Source organism: Otolemur garnettii, unplaced genomic scaffold (genome assembly GCF_000181295.1).
Source record: "Otolemur garnettii isolate 467f Iridium unplaced genomic scaffold, OtoGar3 scaffold00043, whole genome shotgun sequence".
Taxonomy (NCBI): Eukaryota; Metazoa; Chordata; class Mammalia; order Primates; family Galagidae; genus Otolemur; species Otolemur garnettii.
In genome coordinates, this window is record NW_003852438.1 from 13669358 (window position 1) to 13685121 (window position 15764).

The 15764-nt window shown below is 44.5% G+C and overlaps 1 protein-coding gene across 3 annotated transcripts in view; it reads left to right on the forward strand.

Moving 5' to 3' along the window:
- Positions 1–7443: 7443 nt before the first annotated feature.
- Positions 7444–15764, forward strand: part of SLC16A7 (solute carrier family 16 member 7) — a 173371-nt gene continuing 165050 nt past the window's right edge. For 2 of the 3 annotated variants that reach the window (XM_023513655.1, XM_023513657.1), the window contains exon 1: positions 7444–7559. The gene's annotated coding sequence lies outside the window, so the exon portion shown is untranslated. Of the gene's footprint in view, positions 7560–8261; positions 10145–15764 lie in introns of those variants that run through there. The other variant, XM_023513656.1, reaches the window with a different exon arrangement.

The window sequence follows — 15764 nt, forward strand, 5'->3', positions numbered from 1 at the left end:
CAGAGACTCAGGAGTGGAAGGTGAGGGACAGACGTGGCAGCTCCTGCCACTGCCCTGCTGCCTGGGGTGAGGGTTGGTGCTCAGCCTTGCTCTCCTGCCTCCGGCACTACACATTCTAAGTCTCTCTCCTCAGGGACCACCTCTCTGACCCGTGGCTTACCTGGCAGTGTGAACCAGACGCCTGAGCCCCTTGTCACCAGGCCCCCTTATCCTGGTATGAGCTTATCTGTGGTCAGGTCATGACGGGGTGAGAGGGGTACCAGCAGACGCTAGTGTAGACCCTGAGTGCGACCTGTTTTCCTTCTTGCCCCCAGTGTGCCACAGCAGCCTGTTCCCCCGATGATCAGAGTCAATTGTCCCTCCCGAGAAAGTGATTCCTTTTCTTTCCTGCTGGTAAGGTGCCCAGGCTGCAGCTGCAGCTTCCTTTAATGAAATACTTTCTGCAGCCCACGGTGAAGCGTGTCCTGTGTGGAGCCAGGAGCTCTGAGGCTGCAGAATCCAGAGTTGTTGCAACAGAAACACAAAGTCTCTCAGTGGCTCCTTGGGAGGGACAGCAAGTGGGGCCACTCTTACCTCTTGCATCTGGGAGAACAGAGCCACATTACAGCCACTGATTCAATGCAACCAATCTTACTCCAGCTGTCCGCTAAGAAGTCTATTTATTGTAAAGCTCTATCAGCCCAGAAACCTCCAAATCCATTAAGTGTAATGACCAGTAATTACACGATTGAGGGTCCTCACCAGCATCTCCTTTTGCTGAAAAGTCTATCCCCTGATCTGTATTAGTGCTGTGTGTGGTCACATGCCAGCAAATCACACACTCCATCTTCTGTTCTTACTGGCATAGAGAAGAAACATCCTCCCCGCCCAGGATTCCCCGCTGCGCACCTGCAGCTGCCCTGGCCTGCTCTGCTAAACACGCCTTTCTGACTTGGGGAAGCCCTCAGAGCTCCCGCTTGGTGGACTTGTGATAGTTTATCATCACTTTTCAGAAATTACTCATTTTCCGTAGAAATCTTTTCAGTGAATTAAAATAACAGATCATGCGACTGCCACCCTTGCCTCCTTTAGGCTTTTGAGGGTGGCACTAATCCCCTTAGCTCCCTCCCATTCTCACCATGGGACACTGTTTCCAATTTACCCCACTGGCTGGAGGGGCTGCATCCGGGTCAGCGGCCTCCACCTGGCCCTCCTGCTGTGATATCTTTGACCCCACAGTCCAATATGGGAGTTTCTCCAGCTGTCCAGTTGTTGCCAACTGCATGTCTGTGTTTTCTTAAAATTCATATGCTGAAAACCTAAATTACAATGTGATGGTGCTTGGAAAGAATTTATACAAAGTAAACAGCTAGTGATGTGATTAACCTTTCTAATAATATTAAATAATTAATAATCCCGATAATATTCCATTCAAATATTAATATTTGAAAACTATTCATGAGTTTCACAATTGTTCAATTTGTCTGTTACAAAACAAGTAATGAGCTAAGTTTTTATTATTTTATTTCTGAAGGGCTATTTATTCCTAAGCATATATATTTTACATATAATATCTTTCTTTTTTTTTTTTTTTAGAGACAGAATCTCATTTTGTCACCCTCGTTAGAGTGCTGTGGTGTCACAGCTCACAGCAATCTCCAGCTCTTGGGCTTAGATGATTCTCTTGCTTTAGCCTCTCAAGTAGCTGGGACCACAGGTACCTGCTAGAACTTGGCTATTTTTTTGTTGCAGTTTGGCCAGGGCTGGGTTTGAACCCACCACTCTTGGTATATTGGGCCAGCAGCCTACTCACTGAGCCACAGGCACCACCCAATATACATAATATCATATTTTACTTCCATTAAGCATTAATGTTTACAAAGAAATTCCATGTATGTTGTTGTGTTGACCCTTCTTAATGACCAAATTAGTTTGCAGAGCTTAAAAAGAAAGAGAGGTATAAACATTTTTCTGTTTTTTCCAAAGTAGTACATTAGCAAAGTGCACATCTAGGCTGATATCCAGTTATTCAGCTATCTCAGCATCCTTTCTGTAGCCCATGGAACACAGTATCATTTTAGCTTTCAAGTCTTACCATGTAAGAAATATTTTATCAGGCTACAGCTGCCATAAACAGTGATTCCTTTGATGTTTCTGGGCAAAGTAAACTTAAAACATTCTGGAAAAGATTCACATTCTAGATGCCAGGAAGATAATTGGTGATTCATGCGAGGAAGTCAAAACATTAACAGGAATTTGGAAGAACCTGATTCCAACTGCCATGAATGACTTTGAGGGGATCAAGATTTTCACTGGAAGAATTTCCTGCAGATGTAGTAGAAATAGCAGGAGAACTAGATTTGGAAGTGGAGCCTGCAGATGTGACCGCACTGCTGCAATCTCATGGTAAAACTTGAACTGATAAAGAATTATCTCTTACGGATGAGCAAAGAAAGTGGGTCCTCGAGATGGATTCCATCCCTGGTAAGATGCTGTGAACATTCTGCAAATGACAATGAAGGGTTAGAGTATTACATAGACTTGGTCAATAAAGCAATAGGAGGGTTTGAGAAAACAGACTTCAGTTTTGAAAGAAATTCTATTATGAGCAAAATGCTATCCACAAAATTCTTTCTTGAAAGGAACTGTCACTGGCTGTGGTAATCTTTATTGTTTTATTTTAAGAAACCATTCCTCCCTTCAGCAGCCACCACCCTACCAGTAAGAAGTCATCAACATCAAGGTGTGACTTTCCACCAGCATAAAGATGCTCATTAGTGTTTTTTAGCAATACAGCATATTTATTTATTATTTATTTAATTTTGCAGTTTTTGGCAGGGGCTGGGTTTGAACCTGCCACCTCTGGCATATGAAGCTGGTGCCCTATTCCTTTGAGCCATAGGCACCACCCTGTGCATTACTTTTTTACGCATTGTGCTATGGCACACTTAACAGATCACAGTATTGTATAAAGATCACTTTCATCACGTGTGCACTGGAAAACAAAAAATTCACGTGACTGACTGTATTGCAATATTTGCTTTACTGTGGTGGTTCAGAACTGAACTTGAGCTATCACTGAGATGCGCCTGTGTAGCAAAATAGTGCAGACATTCCCCGCAGAGAGAGCTCCTAAATGGAAAGCAGAATTGGTGAGGTGGCCTTAACTTTAAGCAAAGAAGCAAAGTGACAGAAGCTGGAAACGCAGCTTCCTGAGAAGTGTAGGTCCAGTTGAGGGCAAATCGCACCAGACTCTCTTGTGACCTGTGAGGTTATGTCAATACAAACAATGTCTAACCTTTCAAGGGCATTTCAGAAACATGACAAGTAAAGCAAGTATTACAAATGAACCAGGTAAACAGGTGGTCTCATTTTATAAAGTATCTTGGTTAACATTACTCTCTGAAATATGAGAAGTGAATAGTTATTTTTAGTTTAATAGAAATCTAGATAAATGTTTTTTCATTTGTAAAGATTATGTATAAATTCTGTGGATCTTTATCTATTGAAATGTTGGCAAATGCCATAACATTTTAGAAAGTGATGCTAATTATTAAGGTTTCAAAGTAAAGAGCTTTGATTCAGGGAGGTAAAGGGCCCATTCAAGACCCAATGTACAGGAAGAAGCACTAATAGCTGGTTCCTTGGTAACACATCCAGTTCTCACTAATTCATGTAATAAAATTCAGTAAGTGTTAAATAATCGTAAGCCACTGTTTACAAAATCTGTAAAAACATTGCAGTCTACGATGAGAATTTTTAATCCAAGTTTCTAATCTGTGTTCAGAATAATCAGAATATTCCAATGAAAGTATCTATATGACACTCAGATAAAAGTATCTATAAACACTCAGAATCTTTTATGTTATGCTGTGCATAATAATTGATAAAATGTAAGATCAGAAAAAAATACCCCAACAAGCAAGCATTTTTATGCATAACGCACTGAGAGATTTTGGAGCCAACAAAGTTTTTTTTTTTTTTTCCTAAAGATCCTTCTGTGTTATTGTATAGTTCTTGAATAGTTGGACACACCATAAGGCAATGTCCAACACAATTGATTCCCATTCCTCATGCGTAAAATGGGACTAGATTTTCATTTCTCCAGAATTCTATGACAGGTTTCTCTAGAAGACATTTCCAAAGTAGCCAACATAGACGTACTCGAGTCATACAGCTAGTTGCAGTGGGGAGACGTCTTTATGTATTCTATCAAGCCAGGTCACAGTAATCATGTTCACAGCTGCCAGCCAGCTACAATCCCAGGCACAGGATGTTGCTGTGGGATGGCAGGGCACTGTGTTTCCACTCAGGTTGAGGGGACCACTGGGACATTTGGTCTTTTGACAAAAGACCAAGTTATTGTGTGTAAACACAGACAGACACACACACACCTATTTTTCTGTTCTCACGAATCTTGCTATAAAAAGGCTGCTATACAAACTGTAGGGTTATGAGAATGTATTTTCAGCCTTAATTTAAGATCATATTAGAGCATTGTCATAAATTTAATGTTTCACGTAGTTTTATATTATTACTACTTGTAATCCTATCTTGGATCAGTCAGCATAGGCTATGTTCTTATATAAAATACAGCCTGCAATTCACAGGTTTAGCACATGATTCTTGCTTACACAAAGTCCAGTGCAAGCCAAGCAGGCTTTCTGTATCATCTAGTGACTCCAGAAACAGGGGCCTGCGGCAGGGAGAGGGCTGAGGAGGCACACTGGGTCTTAGTTCTCTTTACACACGCCACTGCCACTCCTATTCTGTTACAGCCACATAGTTTCATGGCCCAAACAGAGAGGCAGGAAATGTGGGTCACATGCATGGGTGTCGTGAGCACCAGCAGCCTGATATTCACTTGTCGCCTAAACTCACACTGTTTTCTCCTCCATTTGGCAAACGTTAATGTTTAACTTTCTATATGCAAACATTCTGCTGTATGATAACAATTCCAGAGATGAAGAGAATGTCATGACTACCTTCAAACTTCCTCACAGATCAGAGAGGCAGATAAAAATATTATAATACAGTCATACTGTGAAGCAGGAAGAAAATGCCCCAAACGGAGCATGAACCATGTCTTCTGGGAAAGAGCACGGAGGGAATTAGTCCTTATTGATTAATAAGGAATCTGTGAAATGCTGTAGCCGTGAGGGGGACATCTTTTCTGAGCATGAAAGGAAATAAAAGGCCCATACAAGTTTGATATGAAAAAAGGGTAGAAAATAAGAAAAGACAGAAAAATACGGTAAGACGTGGCGTGAGAGGCAGGAAGAGGAGAAAAAGCTGTAATATGAGGATGCCGAGAGACAGTGCACATTTGGGTTTCGTTAGTTTACACACTGTGTAGGTATCCATAAAGTTTGTGTACAATTTAAAGCATTAAACTATTTAAAAATAGTTTTTGCAGTTTGCTTATTTGTGGAACGAGTTGCTAGAATATGAAACATTCTGTTCTGTTTTGTTCCTCTCATTACAGTTTCACCTTGTGAATGTGAATCAAGGCAAACATTTTTCTAGAACACTCCAAGTTCTGATCATAAAACTTAATTTTCTCCTAAATTGTATTTTTCCCTCTATTTCTGAACAAAATTAAACTATAGGGCATAGGATAGGTTGACTGGGTTTATTCCTACCTAATTGTCCTTTCAGATTTCTTTCTAATCCAATCAAATATTTACGTAGCATGCCTAGCTATAGCAACAAGTTAATTTACAAATTAGTTCCCAAATACTCTGCAGCCCCAGTATGTAAACTGGATTCAGAGCTTTAACTGTTGGAAAAACTAGACTTAAAAATAAAACGTGTGAGGTTATGATATGATGCTATGAGTACAGCACTTGGCATTTGGGTTAAATAGGTCAAGGATATGGGGCAGAATAAAGAACAGGACAAAAAAAAAAAGGAAAAATCAAAACACAGGAAAAGGTAGAGTAGGGTCAAAGTTCAAGAACATATGGTCTTTCTTCTTCCCCTTTGAAAAAAAATAAAAGTGATGAATGAGCAAGAAAAATGTCAATAGTCATTGCTCAAGAACATGACCTTTAAGAAGTTTTTCCCCCCAATTTTTCTTTTTTTGTCATTGAAATGCAGTGTTCATAGTCACACCCAGACATTTAGTCATTTTCAAATACCTACTATATGTGACACAAATGTCTGTTTATGCATTTAAAAACATAAAATCTTTTCCAGAAATTTTCTGCCCTTTTTTAGTTTTCAAACAAATGTTCTTTCTATAAAATTGTCTTCCAAACATTTTGACGTTACCAGTAACCACCAGTTACTCACGTCACGTTATCTCATTTAAATCTTATGAAAACCATAAAAAGTTGGTATGACTTCCAGTTTGTAGAGGCAGAAACTGAAATTCAAGTTTTGTCCATGGCTACAGACCAGCCAGGTCAAAGGGAAGTCAATGTGTTCAATTGAATTAACTCTCTACATCTGCTTCCAAATCTGTGAAGTCACAGAAAACATCTCGTCAGGGAATCAAGGGAGGAAATCAAGGGAGGAAAAGCCAGTTAAACTGGCAGGAAAATGTGTTTACAAATACAAACCTACACCTACTCTTCTGAACAGTTTCTTTCTGCTAATAAAGGTATTGAAGAAACTCAATCTTTGGAGTGGCTTCTGGGTTCACCTCCAGCCCTTCTTCTTCCCAACTTCCCCATGAAATTTAGACAGGGGAAGAAAACAAACCGAGGAATTACCATCATCCCCGGTACTACTCATGGTCAAATAAGTAAATCCTTTTTCGAAAATTTAAATAATAATCCGAGCGACTAAGTATGAAATGAAAGGCATTATCTACAAATGACTTTTTTTCCCAGCTCTGCCCTGTTTCCACTGCCTTCCACCGCTGTTCTGTGTACCTGTCCTCCGTGGTGTACTTTTCATCCCCCCCGCCCCCCGCCCCCGCCCCGGGGACTTTGCTGGTGCCCCTAATCTCCAACGCCGCCCTGTCCCCTTCGCCTCCAAACGGCCTCAGTTGCAAAATGGCTCAACGCTTTCCCTCAAGCTCCGGGAGAGGTGAGGACGTCCTAGACTGCGTGCTTCTGCCAGCTGTGTCGCTTTTGCTCACTTTCCTCTCCTATAAGTGGCTCAACTCCCTGGGGGCCCTAAACGGAGCCCTCCACACCTGACTCCTGGGTCAGGCTCCAAAGTGCTTCCGAGGAAAACCTGTCAGGACCCATCGGAAGGACAGATCTATCTACCTGCCTCTTGGTTAAAATTAAAATCCGAAGTGGAGTGCCCCAGCCGCCAAGCGAGTGGATCCCTAGGGCTGACAGCGGCCTGGAGCATGCTCAGTCGCCTCCGGTCACCCCAATACCGCTGTCCCCCCCACCTCCCACGCGTCCTCCGCCGCGACCTCCCCGGCGCCCACCCTCCACCAGGCGCTCGGCAGCCGCCGCCCGGCGCGCGCCGCCTCCTCCTCCGGCCGCAGCGGGCGAGGACACGTCAGGGGACATAAATAAATAAATAATTCCATTCACTCGGTGACAGCCAGACGGAGCGGCTGTCGCTCGCGAGGACCCAGAGCTGCAGCGCCCACCCTGTGCCAGAGACCAGATAAAGTAAGTACACCCGGAGGAAGGGGGGACGAGGCGTCGCGGAGAGGAAGGCGAGCGCGCCCGCGCGGAGCTGGCCGGCGAGCCCTTATATAGGCAAAAATACCCCAATCTGCCACCCCAGGGGAGCGCGGAGCGCCGGGCGGGGGGCGGGGGGCGCGCCAGGTGTCCTGCCCCGCTCAGCCGGGGGCTGTGCTGTCCCGGATCTCCCGCGCTCCCCGGTGCCCGCCCGGCGGCCCAGGCGCCCCCGCCAGCATCCCGCCGCTCGGGGCCCCTGGAGTGGCGTCGCGCGGTTGCGGCAGAGTGGCGACTGGGTGGTGAGAGTTTGTGCAGGGAACGTCTTCTCTAGCATTTAATCGGGGCTCCGCGGGGCTCGGAGGAGGGGACGAAACAGCAGGGGGGTCGTCCTCCTCCCTTTTCCGTATCCAGGAGGATGACGCGTGTACAGGAGACGGAAAGGTAGACTCTGGCCAGGCCTGCGCGCGGCGGAGGGGAGCGCGGGCTCGGCGCGCTGCGGCGGGGCTGGCGGGGCTGGCGGGGCTGCGCCTCCTGGGGTCGCGCGGCGTCCCGGCTGCTGCGCGCCCCGCGGGCCCGGAGCCCGCTGCTCTGACGCGCGCGAACCGCCCGCCCTGGGCCGGGGCAGCGCCGCAGCCGCCCGCGCCACCCTCTCTTCTCCGGTATTTCCGCGTAAGACATCGGAGACTGCCTTGCCAAGGGCGGTGATGCTCAAGGCCACCTTCCCGGTAGGGCTCAGGAGGGAATTTTGTGGTTCAAACTTCAGGGAAACGACCCGTCTCCCTGCGCCGCCTCCCCGGGAGAGGAAAGCAGGAGTGGGTTCTCTGGCAGCGTTTCTTTGCCCCTGTTTCCTGGAGAACTCAGTAGGGCTGGGCAGCGTTGAGGAAGGGCTGGCTAGTGGCTATAGGAAAGCTAACATTTGGTACACTTCTGTTTTCTGGGGTCTAAAAAGAGACACCCCAGAGAAAGAAGACAGCCTACCATGAGGCGGGACAAGAGTCAGCTGTGGGCACTTGGCGTCCTTCCCCGGCACCACGTGCTTCGCGGCTAAACTCAGTCAGAACTCAGTTACAAACTTTTAACAGGTTGGTAGCTCGACCTTGCGGAGTCATTGGAGCAACAAGTATTAAGGGTGCATTTGGGGAGGTGTGCCTGAAAAATCCGAGTAGAGCGGGGTCTGCAGAGGGCAGCTGAGGGTTGAGCAGCGTGACTCACAGCGAAGCCATCCGCGCTCCACTTCTCCCGTCTAACAAAGCAATGCTGGTGAGGGGGCAAACGAAGGAACTTAGTGGAAAAGAAACGCCATAAGCGACTCAGCGGATGGTGCAAGAACCCAGAGGTCAGGAACAGCTTTTTGCGGATATTCACCTCGGCAGTTTACAGTTATACGTTTTTCCCACCAAAGAGTGTGTTAATAATGATAAATGGTTTGAAATTTTAACACTTGTTTCTCAATGTTCAAATGAGAACATCCTTCTTGAAATGCTCAAGATTATTTCTAGACATGCATTTGCTTTTTTGTCATATCTGGCTTTTGATTTTGGACTTGAGCTTTTTTAAATGGAAAGTTGGCCAAGTGACCCAAATGAATCTTCCTGCCCAGAGTCACATTCCTGGATCACGGATACGATATGAAAGGGCATCTCCTGGACTTGCTTTTAATTCTGTGTTAACCCACCAGCATACTTTAAGGCTTTCATGGGGGAAAAGGGAGTTAACTTTTCAAGCTTGGTTTGGCACGTGTGTACGGTTGGGTAATAGTTTAACAATCTCTGCTTCCATTTTTTCTTTAATTTTCCATAAAATGAGATTGGTTATGCTCACTATGAAGTCCTATTGTGAAGTGTATGGAAAACAGCTAAATATAGAGTGACTATTTTTGAGTTCCTAAAATAATTCCAGATACGCTACTAGGGTTACCAAGATGAGTGAAGTTGGAATTCTCTTCCCAGGAAATTCATAACCACTTATCCGGGTTAATCTTCCTCCAATCCCATTTGCTCTTCAGTCAATGTCTTTCTCTTCTTAATGAAAAATCATATATCCCAAAGGGCATGGAAGAAATTGGGCAGTCGTGACACATGTTTATGACATCGGCTAAGAGGCAAATTCGGGAAGGGTACCTTGCTTCAGGAACCTGTAATTCAGCCCCATTTTATCCATTGACGGTGACTCTTTATAAACAGAAAATGGAGACTGTCTCTTGTGACTATGAAGGGAGGAGAGAAGAGACTGAGCTGTATGTAATTCCTTCTACACCCTGGAAAGCCCAATCAACCGACTTGCTCCTAGAAACCTGAGTGTATAGCAGCTGTGACAACTCTGCAGTGCTCCCTATGGCCCAGGCCCTGTGCTCCTTCTGAAAGCACAAAGCCATCGTATGAGGCAGGTGTGCCATAGTCACATTTACTGAAGAGGAATTCAGGAGGCAGAAAGAATTACACAGCTTGCTCAGCTACCACTAGTAAACGGCTGGCTGAGTGGGGCATGCGCCTGGCCAGTCCTCTTGGCTTTACCCACTGTGTGATGTGGCTTCTGCCCTGCATGAAGCTAAACAAGAGAAAAGACCTTGTCTGGTGAGTTCTCCATAACCCGGAGCAGTGCCTGGTGGAGTGTGGAGTCCTGAGCAAGTCATGAACAAAGGAAGGAGAGAGGGAGGGAGGCAGAAACGAGGTAGGGAGGAGGAGAGGGAGACCAGGGAGGCCCCAGCCAAGCCTCTCGGGCCTTCAACTCTGATTCTGGCAGGAGATTTTACCACAAACTGCCCCGAGGGCAGGAGAGTGGAGGCTCTTTGAGATTGCTTTGCATCCAGTCATCCAGTCTGTTACCTAGTCCAGGAAGCTCACCTGTGCCCCCAGAAAAATATTCTCTCTCTGAATTGACAGTTTAGCTGAAGGTACCTATATACTGTAAACATCAGAAAGAGACTTCTGCAGAGTGGACCAAAAAAGGAAGAAAGATGAGAAAAAGGGAGGGGCAGGGCAGACCATATTTGAAGGGCCCTGGATTTAAATTTAAATTTTAGCTCAGCTGCTGATTGATGTTGTCTTATGCACCTGACATGGCTGTACTGGACACCAAAGAAGGTAACAAATGTAAGGGGTCTTACACGACACCCGACCAATAGAATGACGTGCAACAAAGAGTAATTATAATACGTTCCTTCACTGTCCTTTGTCCCTTTCTTCACTTCAAACTATCCCAAAGAAAATGTCCCCTCCTGGTCCCAACATCTCAAGTGATCTTGGTGCCTCTGAGCTGCCTCCTGCCTGGACCTGGGCCTCTCCTTAGGCCAGTTGTTCTGTTTTCCCCTGCACTGTGATGTTTGGACAGACATCCTCTTTCTCTTCTTAGGTTATATGCTTCTTGACAATAGAAACCTTATCTGATTCATCTGGAAGGCCTTGTGGACCTGGTCCCTAGGGCAGAACAAGGCAGAAAATGGGCTCTGAAGTTCAGCCTGTCTACGAGGTTTACATCTTGGCTTTGTCACTTACCAACGAGGACAAGTTGCTAAACTTCTTTAAATCTTGGTTTCTTCATGTGTAAGAAGGGGATAATCATCAATTTTATAGTATTTTGGATGTACAGATTCAATGAGCCAATGTCTGTGAAATAGCACTGTGCTAACTCAACATGTGTCGGCTAGTGTTAGGTATAGACTATCTGGCCTGTGGCTTTCAGGGTGTTGGAAGGATCACTGGCTCCTTCTCCTGAAGAGGTCTGGGAACTGTGAAATGCCTGTCTTGTCATTGGATTCCCTACCATTCCTGAGTTGCATAACAAACCATTAAGTGGACTTTGAGAAGTCACCCTGCTTGTCACAGACTTTCTCAAAACTGTTTGGATCAAAGCTATTAGGGAATATGCTGGGAAACAAGTGCACGCCAATTCCCAGTGAAATAGAACTTGTTTGCTAACTTTTTAAAAGCTTCATTTTCTTGATTCCTCCTTTCAGAGGTGAACGAAGGGGCCCAGTCTTCCATGTGGGAGATCCAGCCATTTACAGTCCTAAGAGACTAGCCTGATACTGGCCACTGTCAGGAGGGGTAAACAACATTTATGGCACATATTTGTCGACTAGTAAGTGGGGGATGTATGTGCCTTTATGTATCAACTATAACATCAACTGTAATAATCAAGAATAAGGGAAAAATTAACCACAAGTTAAACAAATTGAACCTGACTTCCATAAAACGAGTCCAACTCTTAACTGATACTTGGGTGCACCAGAGACATTTTCAACATATTCTCAAATATCAGTGTTGATAACAATACAAATATTTTTGGAAATAATTTTTCTGATCTAATACCAGAACTCTTGCAAATGTTTTCATCACTATTCATTGAAATCTCCAAGGAATTCATGAAAATATGACAGGACAATTGATTGGCAGCTAAAAGATGCTGGCCTAATGGTATTTTTACCCAAGGCTTTGCACATTTGAGATATTTCCACAAAAATGTCTACGTGGTTCATTAACACCCTCTGTTAATTACAGAAATCTGTAGTTAATCTTTAGTAATACTTGGCATTAAAGTAGCAACTTCCAATTGATACTATTTAGTATAAGTGAGAACACAAATATTTAGATAATAAATATTTATAAATATTTTATACAGATATTTGTATAAAACGTTGGCATTTTATAGAAAACATTTTATTTTAAACATTGGTTATTCTCCATCTAATAACACAATGGTGTATATTACCATTGATTAGTTTTCCCCAATCAGATTTTGCTTAAAGATAATACATGGATAATGGTACTTTATAAAAAGAATCTGCCCCACTAAATAGTGAACTTCCAGACCTACTTCTTTTAGAACTAGATTAGATATGAATAATCAATAAATGGAAAAGGCATGCATTTGACAAGTTTCTAAGGGATGAACCATGTTAATAATTTTTCCCTTATTTTAAAACTGATTGTCAAAATTTCCAAAATCTGAAGTTTTATCAATGCTTCTCAAATAAGCAGAAGATGAATTTGTGATAAGCGGTGTTAGGTGACATTGTTTCTCACAGGTGGGATCACTGGCATTGGGGAGGGACGCTTCATTGTTTAGAAACACCTCTTTGATGGCAGGGCATCAGTTAGGGTCTGTGACCCACCTGTCTTGGTTAAGGCTGCCATAACAAATTGTCACAGATTAGATGGTTTGTAAACAACAGAAATTTATTTCTCACAGTTCTGGAGGCTAGAAATCTGTGATCAGGGTGCTGGAGTGGCTGGGTTTTGATGAGGTTTTGTTCTAGATCACAGTCTGCTGACATTTGTAGCAGCACGTGGTGATAGAAGGCTGAGAGGACTCTCTGAGCTCCTCCGTAAGGGCAGTAATCAATTTCATTTGTGAGGGCCCCACCGTCATGACTCTTCACTTCCCAATGCCCCATCTTTTAATATTATTACCTTTGGGATTAGGATTTCAACATATGAGTTTTGGGGGGAACACGTTCAGTCTATAACAATGACCTCTGTTTTCTGTGTGCCAGTGGCTTTCCCTCAGTTATTATAACAATCAAAAAAATTCCTCTCCAAGGCTGGGCACAGTGGCTCACCCTTGTAATCCTAGCCCTCTGGTTGGCCGAGGTAGGTAGATTGCTTGAGCTCACAAGCTTGAGATCAGCCTGAGCAAGAGTGAGACCCCATCTCTAATAATAGCCAGGTGTTGTGGCATGTGCCTGTAGTACCAGCTACTAAGGAGGCTGAGGCAAGAGAATCACTTGAGCCCAAGAGTTTGAGGTTGCTGTGAGCTATGACGATCTGGCCCTATATGTCCCTCTACCAAGAGCGACAAAGTGAGACTTTGCCTCAAAAAAAAAAAAATCCCTCTACATTTTAATATACCTCTTAGTGGGATAGTACTAGATAGGGCTGAAAACTATGGGTCAGTAGGATCAAATTGAGAATCTTTAAGGAATCCTGACATCAGGGTATCTTCAAATAAAACAAAAATTCTTTTTTTCTGTTAAAGGAGTAAAAGAATAATCTCACATGAAAATGTTTTGATTTGAAAGTATGAGTTCTTTTCTGGTGAGTAAGGACTGACTTTAATGACCAGCAGAGCACTGACTTCCTAGGCTCCAAACTTTCCTCTGCTTTAAACCAGCCACCGCCGTTGGCAGTGCTGGGGCCCGAGGCTTCCTGCTCCTCTGTGGCTTCCCTGTGCTCCTTGCTGTCTTCCTCTCTGCCTCTCATTTGCACCCGTCGACCTCTGCTTTCTCCTCCCGCTCACTAAAGCACCTGTTCCTCAAGTCTGTTTGGGGGTTTCTTTCATCTGTGTGCTGTTGACTGGCAAAGCTGTCTGCCCTTGACCTCTGCCTCCACCTGCCTCCCCCATTATCGTCTGCAGCCCTGGATTCCCACAGTTTGGAGGTGTTTGTGGACATTCCCAAATGTCCGTGGGGCGGCTTCTCACAATGCTGCAGACCCCTCCAGGGCTCCAGTGTCTTTTCTGAAACTTCCTTCCTTTTGTTGCCCATTCCCCAATTTCTTTAGTGGTATCAACATTTTCTAGTCCAGACACTTTTGAAATCCCCCTCTCTCTGCCCTTGCATACATCCAGAGTACTTTTTTTTAAGCGGGGTCCCTCTTTTCTGATGTCGTCACAGCCTCCAGGTGCTTTTGCCATGCTGCCTACAGTCAGGTGGAGTCTCTGGTTGAGTCTTCCCACCTGTGCCATCTCATGCTCTCATGCCTCCAGCTAATTCTGCATTTACCATCACATACTGACTGTCACTGAAATGGCCTCCCTCACCTACATGGAAATAACTTTTTTTGAGACAGAGTCTCACTATGTCACTCTCAGTAGAGTGCTGTGGCATCATAGCTCACAGCATCCTCCAACTCTAGGGCCTAAGAGATTCTCTTGCCTCAGCCTCTCAATGAGCTGAGACTACAGGCACCTGCCAAAATGCCTGGCTATTTGTTGTTGTTGTTGTTGCAATTGTCATTGTTGTTTAGCAAGCCTGGGCTGGATTTGAAGCCACCAGCCCTGGTGTATGTGGCCAGCGCCCTAACCACAGAGCTATGGGCACCCAAGCCCCCTACGTGGAAATATTAATAACACTTTGTCCACTGACCCATAGCACGCTGTTTGTGACAAAATTCCAAACAGCCTTTCCGGGCTCCTCTCGCAGGTCCGCTGTACAGAAGTGAGATAGAACTCTTTCCCACGCCCGATTCAGCCTCATTCTACCTCTCCAATAAGGGTGAACAAAGTTTATCATTGGTCATTCTGTTTCTTGATTTTGGAATACTCTGACTTTACCATGGAATGTGTTAACTTCCCGCTCTTACCCTTTCTGCCTTTAACCTCATCTTGAAAGTGGAGTTTAAACACCCCATTCAAATTTTCCTCGGAAGCTTTGGGATAGCCAGAGAAAGTTTTCTGAAATTTCAGTAGTGTTGCCTTTATGATATGTCTTATTTGTCTTATTGTGTTATTGTTACCTTTGCATAAGTCCCCAGTTTCTCAATCTGTGACACATTTCTGGAGGTCAGGAATAGTAATGTGTCTATATTTGTCTTTGTTGATGCCTTTGTAGATTGTGGAGTCCCAGGGACCTTAAAGGTCATCTGTTTCCTCTTTTACGTAATGTTTCTGTTGTCTTCAGCACCTTTAATAAACTACCATCTAGAGTTTATTTTAAGTATATGCAAGGGGACCAGCCGTCCTTTTAAAGGCAATTCCAGTTGTGCTAAGTTTCTCCTGCTTCTTCCTAGAGTCTTTATTCAGCCTCTTGGGGTCACGTGAAGTCCCTTTCCCAGTTGAATACAGACTGTGTATATCTGCTGATAGCTCATGTGTCTCATGCTTTCTCTATCAGTTTAACATGCTCCATGTTTCTATCTGTTCTTTATGCTATTTGGTTAAGCGATGTTCAGGCTATATGAGATTTTAGAGTCATTCAAGGTTAGGGAGGTCTTTAAACGTGCAGAATATTCAAGGATGACCATGAAGGTAAATATTATGAATGTAAACATTTGAACTGCTATTTATGATTCAGCTGGTCTTCAGTCCCATTTCTCCAGGTGAAGTCAGAGCGTGGGTAATCCAGGTGTGCGTACGGGTCTGCCTCACATCCAGGTGTGCATACGGGTCTGCCTCAGCGTGGGTAATCCAGGTGTGCGTAGGGGTCTGCCTCAGCGTGGGTAATCCAGGTGTGCGTACGGGTCTGCCTCAGCGTGG